This window comes from Ictalurus furcatus, chromosome 28 (assembly GCF_023375685.1).
Source record: "Ictalurus furcatus strain D&B chromosome 28, Billie_1.0, whole genome shotgun sequence".
Lineage (NCBI taxonomy): Eukaryota > Metazoa > Chordata > Actinopteri > Siluriformes > Ictaluridae > Ictalurus > Ictalurus furcatus.
In genome coordinates, this window is record NC_071282.1 from 13,021,101 (window position 1) to 13,030,213 (window position 9,113).

The 9,113-nt window shown below is 37.4% G+C and overlaps 1 protein-coding gene across 2 annotated transcripts in view; it reads right to left on the reverse strand.

Moving 5' to 3' along the window:
* Positions 1-2,260, reverse strand: part of mtmr4 (myotubularin related protein 4) — a 69,796-nt gene extending 67,536 nt beyond the window's left edge. The window contains exon 1 of one of the 2 annotated variants that reach the window (XM_053617693.1): positions 2,010-2,260. The gene's annotated coding sequence lies outside the window, so the exon portion shown is untranslated. The other variant, XM_053617696.1, reaches the window with a different exon arrangement.
* Positions 2,261-9,113: the final 6,853 nt, after the last annotated feature.

Below are 9,113 nucleotides of genomic sequence, written 5' to 3' on the forward strand. Positions count from 1 at the left end.
CATCGCCAGCAAACCATGCTCACACCCACACGTTTAGGTAGGCCTTGGCGATATGACAAAAGGATCATTTCTTGATACTTGAGGACATTTCTACAATACACATCACGATATACAATTTAGCGAACAAACTGTCCGCAAAACAGCAGTAAATTAAACAAAAACACAAAAAAACTTAAACTGAATTTGACGATACTTTTCTTTAATGCTTACAAAGACAAAGAAGATTAAGCTTTTAAAAGATTACATCAAATCAATGGCACACATTCAGTACCATTTAATTTGTAATTATTAAAAACGTTACCAGATCAATGATCTCCCAGAAAAGTCTATAACCTGAGCTCAGGATTGAACCGGGGAACCTGAAGCTGTGAGGCAACGACACTACCTGCTGTACCACCGTGCTGCCCTTAACTGAAACAGAAGTTTAAATGAAATCCTGATTACTTCATTCAGAAGCTCAAAACAAAGTATTCTCTTCATCACTACCAGACTGGAACATGTTTCTATTTCACTTGTCAGCTTTGCTGTTAAAGTCCCTGTGAAGTACCTTTAAATGCGCACATTATTCGATGTGTTCACATCACTTCTACTGAACTGGAAGTCAGGGTGGGACAGAGTAGCTCCTCCCTCCCTTTTATTAAATATCCAATAGCGTTAACTCACAGCCCGGGCTAACCTATACTTGACAAAAATGTTAACATTTTAAAAATAAATAAATAAATTGAAAAAAGCAAAGAAAAATCAAGCCATTTCATTCTCAACCAGTTGGAAACCTGAATAAAACGCACACAAGTTCAAAGACACAGTTGAAGACATGTTTACGACCTGTGCTTGTGGATATGATTTCTTTTGCTCAACAAAGTGATTTTTATAAAGTCGAGGGCGGGACACGTCAGATTCTAGAGAGCATTTGATTGGTCAGAAAACCCGATGAGAAGCTGAAGTGCAGAATGATGTCATCAAAATGGTTAACCCATACTGGTGGTAGAGAGAAACTGTACATTTTGAATGCATATATATATATATATATATATATATATATATATATATATATATATATATATATATATCTTCTAAATGTGAATTGTCAATGTTTCGGCACACACTGGCTTATAGATAACCTTAAGGCTAATATTCATACTAAAAGCCACGAAACATCAATTTTGATTTCATGGTGACGTTAAATTGTATTTGTGGAATCAGTGACAAAATTCATAATTTGGGTTTGTGGTACGAGAGCGAGAGAGAGAGAGAGAGAGAGAAGCACAAGAAGTGGCACTACATAATCACGTACAGAACAAGGCTGCATTAGCAGACTATCTGCTCCTTGGTGAAAAATGAATGATGACATCATAACATTACTGTATTGGCTTTGCAGATTTTAATATTCAAGCAATTGTTGTAAATACCTACAACAACACTACGATATTGCCTTAAAGCATGAGCTATGAGATACTACAGTAATACTATAGTAATAATAATAATAATAATAATAATAATAATAATAATAATAATAATAATAGACCTTTCAGTTGTGTGAACTGGTCAGAGCTCAGAGGTGAGTTGGGGTAAGAAGGGTGGCAGCTGCCCGCCTGTGGCCACGCCCCTGGACACAATCGAGCTTCGTATCGTGATGCAGTGACTAGATCAGACTCACTACACTTGTCTGATAAACACAAGCCGGTTCATGTGATGAAAGATAAACTTCAGTCACCTGAGATCCACGGCTAGTCTAACATGCAAGCTAAACTTGGGCTATCCCCCCGCAAACAACTCCCTGATTATAGAGAAGTATTGTCTTTCCAGAAGGCTATGATAGCATGCGATTTTTTTTTTGATACAGCCGTCAGATTCACACACAAACGAACACTCGGGGAAACCGGAAACAGAAATACTCTAGATAAAGTTCAACCCAAGAAGCAGACCATTCAACATAAACATGCGCTAAAAGGCTACGCGTGAAACGTGCATTAAAAAAGAATAAGATTTAATCGAGACGAGTTACTCACTCAGAAAGAAATCAGCTGACCCAACAGTGACTCAGTACGGCCCACACGACTTCCGCATTCACTCTTGATGACCTCATGCGCCAGCCAATCTCGATTGACTTAACGTTACCGCTCGACCAATGGCGAGGCAAGACTTAATCACATGACGCAATCCGCTCGAGCCGCATAACTAATCAGCTTTTACGACTGGGGGCGAAACGGTCGCCTTGATGCCGGAGCTCGAGGCGCGAACACACCCACACATCCGCCAATCCCGGCAAAGCGCCTGGGAACAAAACCGACCAATAGAAAATCACAGCGCGGCACTATCGGGTCACGTGTCCCGGCGCGTGTTTATTTAAAGGGATGGCACGGAGCTTATGTTATTAAGAGGGATAGATAGATGGATAGATGAAAAAATGGGAAGATAGAGCGATAGAGCGATAGAGCGATAGATAGATAGATAGATAGATAGATAGATGACAGTAAGATATGGAAAAAGAGTGAGAAAGAAAAATAGAAAGATAGAAAGGAAGATGAAAAAATGGGAAGACGTTCATTTAAAGGGATGGCACAGAGCTTCAGTTATTCAAAGATAGACAGATCAATAGACAGATCAATAGACAGAATGCTAGCTAGATAGATAGATAGAATTAATGAGTTAATTGCTGATATGTTATTCACAGACAGACAGACAGACAGACAAACATACAGATGAGTGGATATACAGACAGACAAACATAAATAGATAGATAGATAGATAGATAAATAAATATACTTGTTGCATAAGTGTACACACCCTTTTATAATGGTGCATGTGACCGTGCTCAGAATTAACCAATCACATTCCAACTCATATTCAAAAGTAATTTTCATACACCTGTCATCAATCAAGTGAATTTGATTAACCCCAAATTATAATCAGCTGTTTCTGTAGGATTTTCTGGACATTTTCTTGGTTTCATCTGACTGCTGAAGCCCTGGTCCATAAAGAGCTTACAAAGCATGTATGGGATCCCATTGTGGAAAGATATCAGTCAGGAGACGGTTAAAAAGGAATTTCCAAAACATCAGATATACCATGGGACAACATGAAGGCCATCATCAGCAAGTGGAGAAAATAGGACACCACAGTGACTTTAGCAAAAACAGGATGTCCCGCTAAAATTGATTTAAGGACAAGAATAAAAACTCATCAGGGAGGATACAGCAACATTAAAGGAGCTGCAAGAATATCTGGCAAATACTGGTCACTCTCTGCATGTGACAACAATCTCTCATATTCTTCATATGTCCGGGCTATGGGTTACGAGGGATAGACAGAAGCTCTTTCTCAAGAAAAAAACACTCAAGCCTGCCTAAATCACCCCATACCATGTGGCAAAATGTGCTATGGTCTGATGAGACCAAGGTAGAAATTTTAAGCAAACACAAGACAGTTTTTTATCACCCAAATAACCCCATACCCACAGTGAAGCATGGCGGTGGCAGCATCATGCTGTGGGGCTTTAGTGAAGATAGAGGGAATCAGACATTGATCCAAATACAGTACCTTTGGGACAAAATCTTCAGGCCTCTGATAGACAGCTGAGGATAAAGGAAAATTTCACCTTCCAGGACAATAATGCAGTTGGTAGACTCTTCCCCAAAAAGACTTGAGTGTTGTCTTACAAGCAAATGGTGCTTTCTGTATAAGTTAAGGGGTGTGCACATTTATGCAACCAGAGTTTTATATGTTTTTTCTTTTTCTTTTCTTTAAAAAAATGTTTTCAATTTGTTTTAACTTGTATTGTATTTTCTTTGTTACTATATCAAAAGAGGTGATATGGTTTATCTTGGTTGAATTTTTTTACACCATAAAAACCTGCAATTTTAATAAGGGTATGTAGACTTTAAAATATATATATATAATATATATACACACGGTGGCTTAGTGGTTAGCACGTTTGCCTCACACCTCCAGGGTCAGGGGTTCGATACCCACCGTGGCCCTGTGTGTGCAGAGTTTGCATGTTCTCCCTGTGCTGTGGGGGTTTCCTGTGGGGGTTTCCTCCAGGTGCTCTGGTTTCCTCCCCCAGTCCAAAGACATGTGTGGCAGGCTGATTAGCATGTCCAAAGTGTCTGTAGTGTATGAATGGGTGCGATGGATTGGCACCCTGTCCAGGATGTACCCCACCTTGTGCCCGATGCTCACTGGGATAGGCTCCAGGTTCCCCGTGACCCTGAAAAGCATAAGCGATGGATGGATGGATATATTTTATACATACACTGTAGATAGACAGAAACACAAGTGGAGAAACATCAATCAAAACATTCACTGAAATCTTCACATTCAGTGTGTGTAGGATGTGAGATGTGAGCTTTAGTGTGAAGTGTTCAGAAAACATTTGTGGGAAAATAAGAAAATAATCACTGAATGAATAATTTAAAAGCCCACTAGAAAAACAAGATCATGGTTTAATTGTGATTATTTATTGTCATGGAAAGTGCCACTTCCTCTTTCCTCTTGTTTAGTGCCAGTGATAAGAAAAGAATTAATTTGCATACTACTGATATAGTAACTTCCTTATGAATCAGAACAGTACTCATTTAAATGATTTGAATTCATCTGGAATAGTGATCATATAAATGAGTTTACTTATTTAAAATCTCTAGAAGGAGCATATTTTATTCTTTATTAATGACTTATCTTATCTCACATCAACATAAATCAGCTACAAAGTCTACCAATAACCAAAAACCTGCTTACATTTACAGGAAGTGGTATTCCACTTGCATATATTTTGTCAGATTTGGGATTCTGTCTGCTAACAATAAACTTTTGAAAGCTTTGGCTAAATCCTGTCTAGCTTATTGCCTCCATTTACCTGTATTACAAAGGCTTGATTAGATTGGTTATTACATTTATATTGTGGATGACGCATTAGTGTACACAATATTTCATTTTCATAATAATTAAGCAATAAAAATTGACATTCAGGACAAATAGAAAATAAATAAAAAGAGAGAGACATCATTTTCCCACCTAAGGTTACCTCATAGCTTTTGACAAACTGATTATCTTATCTTATGGTAAGCCAATGATAGAAAAACTATTTATTTGTACGCATGTAATGCTCTTTGTGACTTAGCAGGTTATAAGGTCATGTAGATCAAGCACAAAGTTAAAAAATATATTTACAACCTCATACAAGTCGGAAGACTATGAATACTGGTCACTCTCTGCATGTGACAACAATCGCTCATATTCTTCACGTCTAAGCTATGGGGTAGGGGATTATAGACAAAAGCCCTTTCTCAAAAAAACCCCCAAAAACCCAGATTTTCAAGCCGGCCTAAATCAACCCAAAGTATGCTGCAAAATGTGTTATGGTTTGATGAGACCGAGGTAGAACATTTTGTCCATAATTCTAAAAGATTTGGTGCAAAAACAAGACAGTTTATCTTGCAAAGAACACCATACCCACAGTGAAGCATGGTGGTGGCAGCATCATGCTATGGGGCTACTGCTTTTCAGCTGAGGCTGGGGCTCTAGTCAAGATAGAGGGAATCATGGCCATCTCCAAATACACAAAATTACATTTTCTTAATAATTAAGCTATAAAATGTGATACTCAGGACAAATAGAAAATAAGCTTTGTCATTAATAATTACTTCAACATAATTTCAACTTAAAATTTACTATTTAAAAAATAAACAGAAATTTTAACAAATGGATCCTTTAGTACGCTCATCAACCAGAAAAGATCGAATTTTACCTCATAGCTTTTGACAAACCGATTATCTTATCTCATGGAAAGTGCCATTTCCTCTTTCCTAATCTTTATAATGCCAGTGATAGAAAAACAATTTATTTGTACACATAAAAGATAGTGATGTTCTTTGTGATTTAGCAAGCTACAAGGTCATATAGATTATTCACATAGTTTAAAAACATATTTACAACCTCCATTAGGAAGAAAAATGCACTTCAACCCAAAGGTTGATCAAATGTTAAGCTAATATTAGAGCAGAAATATCAAACCATTCATGATTTTGTACTTTAGGGACAAAGTCAAGGATAAAATAATCACCTGTAATTAATTTAGCCACCGTTTATATAACAGTCCTTTTTCTAATCTTTTCAATGTTAGGAAATGTAGGCTTGTGAACACTTAATATCCACCATGACTCAGCATGGTCCTGGGGCATTTATATTAATTTATCCACTCCTGGTCCACATGCATGCTATTAATTCAAAAAGCAGCTAATTCCTCATCTTGCATCAGCAATCAACACTTCAAAAGCCTCTCCATTCAAAGCATTTAGAGGCTCATTATCAGGTAATCTGCATTGTATTGTCCTTCTTTAGAGCAAAGGAGCAGCCAAGGAATATTTAATCATTTTATTGTACATGTAGGACTGTACCATGTTACACTGAACCATGTAACATGGTTGCCACACAACTCTATCCAAGGCAGTTATTAAAGTAAAACAAACAGAAACAGTCTTAAAGAGAGAGGTTATTAAGTGGTGAGTATGTGTTGTAAGTGGGTGTTGGCTCCACGTAGGAGATTACTACACGTACGGTATCTCACTCTCACACATTTTCATGCAAAGTCTGTTTGGTGTTGAAAGATTGTTGCTCACATCTACATATTTTAATATTAAACAGTGTGTCGACTCAACAGACAAAACATGTAGTGGTGTTTTTGCCTTCTGGCCTTCATCTTTAATTGCAGCCACTCACATACCGGATGGTGGTAATGTTAACACACACACACACACACACACACACACACACACACACACACACACTATTGTATTTATACATGCACTGAGAGATTGAACAGATAGCAGACAAAACAAAACCAATGAGACAAAACAGTTAACAGTACACCCCAAAATGTTTTAATCCTTTTTATACCACAGCAATTTGCCAATTACATTGTTTTATTAATTAAAGGTCAACAACATGCTTTTTTTATCAGTTTATAGTTAAGCTGAATGTGGTGGAAAGTCCAAGAAACCTGTTAGTTCCTGTTATCACTTACATGTGAAAAAAGAGAAATTACACTTAAGTATAGGGTATAATATCAAAATCTTACACGATTAAAAGTGGAAAGAGGTCACACATATTGAATTGAAAGTTACAACATGCCCAAATTTAATCATACTCAAGTAGGTAAATGTAACAAGTAAATAACTTTAACTGAAATTATGAAAAGGTTGGAGTTAGTGGTGGGGTTAGTCTTAATCTTTTCTTACTATTTCAGTTGTGTCAAATTAGCTTTTTAAATAAGTAGATTTATTGTATAAGGATTGTATGACTTGCATGCATACAAATGAGTATGAATTCATAGATAGATACACAGACAGATAGACAGACACACAGACAGATAGATAGATAGATAGATAGATAGATAGATAGATAGATAGATAGATGGATGGATGAATATCATTAGGAATTATTATACCTTAGATGTTAAAACATTTGTTTATTAAACAAAAATATTTTTTATGACCGTTTATTTTTTGTGAGAGAGAATTTATATGAACGTGTCATATTAAGTAATAGATCACTTTTCAGATAAAATATAATAAAGTCTGTTCTGGCATTTTACTTGCAGAAACTGAAAGTCGGTAAAATTATTACTGCAAGTTCTTCAGGATGCCTGGAACAACCTACTGTTCAATTTCTTTATTAAAACTGCACAATAGTGTACCAGAATATTAAGTTAGCTAATTATGAGCAAAGACCACACCAAATATTGATTTAATTTACTTTTTACTATTTATTACCCATTATTATGGAGAAGATTCTGTAGAGCAAAAAGCAATTACCAAAAAGCAATTACACCAGTGGGGGGAAAAAACATATGTAATACAATGTGTAAACTGCACTTAGTTCTTCCTTGGTGACATGCAGAAAATGTACTATGCTGAAAAGCAAAGCCATTGACTTGCACTTGGGTAGCTTGATCAATCAGCAAAGGATTGCTTACTTCATGAAGAAATATACAGTACCATCCATTCATCTTCTATACCGCTTACTCCTTTTCAGGGTCACGGGGAACCTGGAGCCTATCCCAGGGAGCATCAGGCACAAGGCGGGGTACACCCTGGACAGGGTGCCAATCCATCGCAGGGCACACTCACTCACACATTCACTCACCCATTCATACACTACGGACACTTTGGACTCGCCAATCAGCCTACCATGCATGTCTTTGGACTGTGGGAGGAAACCGGAGTACCCGGAGGAAACCCCTGCAACACGGGGAGAACATGCAAACTCTGCACACACAGGGCCACGGTGGGAATCGAACCCCCGACGAACGTGCTAACCACTAAGCCACTGTGCGCCCCGAATATACAGTACATATATCATAATTCTATTGACGTTTCTCTCTTAATGCCTTTTTTTTCCTCGCATCCAATGAAGTAGATTTTTCTTGCCATTATCACCCTCAGCTTGTTGATTTACGTTTAGACCAGGATTTTTTTATAAATGCTACATTCTGTCAGTATGTCTATTGTGAGCTCTAAAATGTAAAAAAAAAAAAAAAAAAAAAAAAGATTGCCATTGATGTGCCAAAGTAGATACCTTTTGTCATACAGTACAAACGTACTTAATCTGGTTTGTTTTATTAAAGAATATAATCGCTTCAACACTTAGGCAATTTAGTGTCGAGTGTGGCTTTCTTTGTCACCTGTTTTCAGTGACCTTGCATGCAATTCGCTCTCTACAACCACATGAGCTCATACCAGGAGCTATGTCCAAATCTTTCTTTAAGCACAGGTGTATTACTATGTAGGACCTGTTGACACTGCTCTAAGCTAATCCTCCAGCTGAACCTGTTTCTCTTTTTAAAGCTCTGGCCACACCAAGCTTTAATATGGTTCAGTGAGGACAGAAAGAAAGAGAGAGAGAGAGAGAGAGAGAGAGAGAGAGAGAGAGAGAGAGAGAAGCCTCTAGAAACATGGCACTGCTGTACTAAATGCATGCTAGTAACATTGCTCCCTCTGTTGTTCAAGTAGCATAAGACACTGTCTAGACTACGGTTTAATGGGCTACTACTTTATTAGGAATTACAGTGGGGTCCAAAAGTCTGAGACCACTAACGAAAATTAGTCTATTTTGCT